Genomic DNA, 5,426 nt, shown 5'->3' on the forward strand with positions numbered 1-5,426 from the left:
GCCTCTTCCGTTTTAATGAGTCATGACCGGCGAGCGTTGGTCATGCTGACTAAAAATAGAGCTTCGGTTATCTGCTCAGTGAACTGCTCAGCAGTGCTTAATTATTCAAGACTGGAAAAGGCTGAGGACTGCCATTTTCTCCCTCTCTCTCTCCCTCTCCCTCTCGATTGCTGCGTTTTGTTTCCAGGACATGAAGCGGAAGACGGAAGAAAGCCCCTGCGTCACTGCTGAGTGCATGTCACTGTGTCATTCACCCACTGCTGGATGATAATAATATCTTCTAGGCTTTTCCCCTTATCGCTCTCTGTGTGTGCATCCGCATTCACGCTGGTTATGATTAACATCAGACGTCAGAGGAGTAGGAGGTGTACAGTCACATGCTCACTCACAGGAACACACTCAAACACACACAGTTATTCCTTTATTATCTCTAATGCCTAATATTGACCGTGACGTATGCTTTGAAATGCCTGACTCTTGCTCTTCACAAAGCACTAATTTAATCATCAGCATCATCATTGGATCATACCCCAGTAGTAAAATAAGAATCAAAAAGATCACTTGATAGTATTGGTATGATATCCTCTATCCCTGGCATTTTGTATTATCCAACTGTGACTGATATAAAATATTAGGCTGGCAATATTCTTAATATTATTTGTTATCCCCATGAAAAGACAGAAATTAACAATGTATTTACCCAGTTAACAAATTGCAAGTCCTCTGTATCTCCATTGAAAAACAATTAAAACACTTAAACGCATATATAGGCCACAGAGTTACACTCTGTGTCATGTTCTTACTTAATGCTGAACATGGGAACTGTAGTTTGATTTGAAACAACATACTGTATATAAAGGTGGACATAGCCTCCATGACATCACCCGTAGGTTTCTGAAGAGCGGTTTTGAAGCTCAGAGTGGGCTGCTCCGCCATCGCCATCTTTGCACTACCTGAATGTGCCTTACTCCCGGCTAATCCAAAAATGGGCAAAGAGGTGGGGCGTATGTGGAGCCAGGACTTCAGTGAATGCCGGTTTTTGGCAAGCATGCGCTATCCCACCTGTCACTCATGCAGCATGCCCACAATTATGCATTACTTTAAGCCTAGATAAACTTTAACCCCGTACACTTGCCACAAACAGGGGAATTATCTATAGAGACCAGCACGTTTTTTAGTACCAGGCTTTAAACATGTTTATTTCTGCTGTAAAGTTGGTTGTTATGAAATGGGAGTCTGTGATGATTGACTCGCTTTTGGAAGCTCAAGTGGTCAATTGAGTAACTGCAACTTTCATCACTTCTGTGTTGGCTTCATTTTTCAGCCCCAAAGGCTGCTGCTTGTAATCATCACCACATTGGTTTATCACTTTTTACTTGTAATGTGACCTACTGAACAAACCTGCATACACTGTTGCCGCATCAGTAAACTGGGCATTTGTTGTTTCTTCGTGTTAACAAAAAATGGAGTAAACTAGTGAGCTGTGTTGACAGAGTCATGACACCTAACCATCATACTACCAGTAATGTGTGGAGGCACTCTGGATTCAACATCATAAGTTAGAAGAACTGTTTACAGTAAAGTTAGTTTGACAACGAACCTGACGTCACCCTTTAGCTTGTCACTCAATAAGGTGGTGCTATGTCAGTTCTACAACAAATATTATAATTTGGCTTTGTCAGTTGTGTTCAAAATAATTACCTGTTGGTTCTCTTTCCATCTAACTGGATTTTTATAGATTTATAGACTAGTGGAATTCACAACACATACTGCACACTCTGTACTGTGAATACTCACTAGCGAATGCTCATTAGCATACCAGATGTGTATTTTAGAAAAGGGCTGAGCCTTTTCAAAAAAAAAAAATGTAATTTTTAAAAAAGAAAGAATATGTTTGTGACCTATTTCTTTTACAGATTTATATTTTCAGAAGAGTATTTCAGATAATTAGATTTTATTTATTTTTAGATTTTTAAGAGACAGATTAATGTATTGTTACTTTGGTCTTTTCATGGGATTTGTTGACAGTAAGAAAAACATTTAACAACACCAACCTTACCCTTTGAAACCACGAACAACGTAATAAGTACATACCAGAATCTCCACTGTATTTCAGTCTATAAAGAGAGAATTCTATAAAGAAACAGCATCATTCACTGTAAGTAGTTAGACAAGGAGAATACTGAGGGACCCTTGGATGACAGAGCTTGATGTCACTTGCCCTGTGTGAATTTGCTGCCTCTTCTCTGTGGCAGGCACCAAGGTGAGAAGTCACTGTCTGGGGTTACAGTTGTGTGTGTTTATGTCCATGTATGCGCACCTGTGCGTCACATCCACCCCCTACGTAACACCTTTTGTTCCCTGGCTGTCACCTCTTATAAGTCAAACACCTCTTCCATCACTGCACACTCTCACTTTCTGTCCTTCCTTCCCTGTCTCTGTCCTCTGTATCTCTTCATTGGTTTCTTATTCATGTGGGATCAAGCCCAGTTTGACGTCAGTCTTTACCATCCTATTATGGCGTAGCATACTGTTTCTCCCTTTCATCGACAGAATTATTTCCGTGTTCAGACAGATTCTCTTGAAAGGACACAGAGGTAGAGATAAATATAGTGTACTACTTTCAGAGAAGGATTAGTATATTAAAGACAGAGCCAATAAACACATTCTGTCCCTTATTTCATACTTAAATGTCCCTCACTTTTTATTCCATTCCTTTGGCAGATGTTTCAAGTATTACATTTGGTTTCTGTGGTTGACTCAGGGTGTGTACATGAGTGTGACAGTATTTGTGTGACTGAGGCTACGTGGTTACTAGTAATCGTTAGTGTTCAGTATGCTTCAAGCAACAGCTTGACTGTTAAACTAATAAAAGAGACAAAAATAGTTGTGAAGAATAACAAAAGAAAACATGAGAGAGAACCTTTCCTTAATTTTACACCTAAAAACACCTTGTCAGGTGCTACACACTGAGGTTGGTTGTCAGGTTATCTATTTTGAAAAGTTACGGATATTGTTGATCGCAGCTCCCTCAATTCGGTCATGGGAAATAGGGTCAAACTACTACTAGCATAGCTGACGTTGCTTACACCCACAGTGTTATCTAATGTGAACTTTGGCTAATACACAAAACATTTGTTGGTCTACCTTGAAAGCGCTGAAATGGCTTATGGTGCAGCTTTCTACCTTGATACTTGAACTCAGTCATACAGGCTCATGCTCCTTCTCAGCCACTGTGTTCCTCCAAGGAAGACATTTGGCATTGCCATCCCTTCACATAAGGCAATCGCAGTCCGGCCGGTTCTCATCTGTGGTTCCCTGATGGTGGAACAACCTACCGAATGCTATCAGAGCAGGGGCGTCCCTCTCTATTTTCAAGATCCTCTTGAAGACTCATATCTTCTTAGAGCGCCTTCTCTCCTAACACCTCTAACATGCCTAACTAGCACTTACTATGCACTTTCGTTGCACTCCTTGACCTGATTTCCTTGCATTTATTGAATAGATGTAGTACTTAGTCCTTACACAAAGGTCTCCTACTGCACTGCTTTTATGATGTCCCTCATATCTAAAACGATACAGATGCTTCCATACAAAGCAGAGGGGTTACTGAAAGGTTTGATGAGTATGAAAATTATGTGAACCATGAGCCATGGCCTTAGCCAGCAGATCACAACCCAATTAATCCCTTCAGAGAATTTGGACCAGTGTGTTAGAAAGTGCTTGCCACCATCATCAAAACATCAAATGAGGAATATCATTTGGAAGAATGTGTTTTCATCCCTTCGACAGACTTCCAGATGAGAATTGAAGGAGTACTGAAGCTGCTGTGGAGGCATGTGGTGTCCCAACACCTTACTAAGACTCTATGCGGTGGTTTTTCCTTGAACTGGTCACCCAGCTGTATGTCTAGCACTGAACAATGGAAGATGCTTTCCTCAACCTCCTCCTCTGTGTTTCTTCAACTACTGCAATGGAAAACTGAAGGTAGAAAGACATAGCAGTCCAAACTGACCAATCACAGACACATCACAGAGCACTCTATGTAGCTGCCACACATACAGTAGGTACCGCAGCAAGCCAAGTGAAAAAGCTGAATTTAGTCGTAGAGTTCACTCAGGTCATTCGTTGGCAACGTCCATACAGCACGTTTGCCCTCAGTCACACACACACACACAAATGCATGAACCCCCCTGAACCCCCTGCCATATAAACAGGCAGGCATGTTAGGAATGCCCACGTGCATTTACAGACATGTTTTGTGCCACCGGTGGCATTTGTTTGGTTAATCAGTCGGAGCAGGCAGCAGGGTCTTTTGTTACTGGCTGGGGCGCAGGGCGGGGCCTGTTGGCTGAAAGAACCTATGAGCATCAGCAACATCCTGCTTCTTTCAGCAGGGAATACAGGATGCATTCCTGTAACATGGCAGCATTGTCATCTCATATAATACCAGAGGGAGCAGGGAGTAGAAGGAGCAGAGAGCCCTCATCTGTCACTGTCACAGATTCTCTCCTCTCTGCAGGCCTCCATATTCCATCTGAAAGGAAAATTAGTTCGTAATAAGGTTCCCATGTACTGTCAAGATGGAAATGTAGTTTTCCAAGGCCAGGAGAAAAAGATGACGGGTATCCTATAATTCCAAGTGAACAATACTCACAGTTAAAGTGTTGGTCTTTTGAACAAATGCCAATTCAGAAAATGCATTGCAAATGATTTTCTGGTATTCACTTTAATAGTTTTCGATCACTATCATAGCTTAGACTTTACAGAATCCTATTTGGTGCTTCTGACAGTTTTAAGTTATTGAACAGACTGCTCTGTTAAGCATATTTCAATCAATTAAATTGTGTGTTTTAACTTAGTTTACGTATATTTTCTAGGTCTTGTGATTAATTTTCTACGTCCCAGGCCACCACTTCTCTCACTTCATTGTGGTATTAAAATGAGTTTGCTATATTTATCTCAGTAAAAAAAAAGTGGCTTTATATTAGTCAAAGTTGTTGTCTCACAGCAATTAAGTTATGCAGATAGCAAAAACTCTTCATTGGTGCATTCAAGTAAACTCAGAAATTTTAATATTTCAGGATTGGCTATTGCATTCATAGATCCTATTGTTGGGAAACAGAACATTATGCGGACATGGGTTTTGTGGAAAGAATAATGTGGATGTTTTTAGTTGTTTAGCAAAATACTCTTAATTCTTAAATGTTTCAGTTCTTTAAAAGCTGTACCTATTGGCAAATTTAAGCATAGCTGTACTTCAGACAGCACTGAAGCCGTGCTTGTGTTTGCCATTCATTCATGATTCACAGTCACTGGCTCATTCACAGCTGTGTGGCTACTAGCCGACTGGTAATGTCCACATGTGCGCAGTTCACACGGCAGATCTAATCTTACAAATCCTCCTCTAACTTGGCCTCCCTTCA

This window comes from Seriola dumerili, unplaced genomic scaffold (genome assembly GCF_002260705.1).
Source record: "Seriola dumerili isolate Sdu_G_001 unplaced genomic scaffold, Sdu_1.0 BDQW01000138.1, whole genome shotgun sequence".
Lineage (NCBI taxonomy): Eukaryota > Metazoa > Chordata > Actinopteri > Carangiformes > Carangidae > Seriola > Seriola dumerili.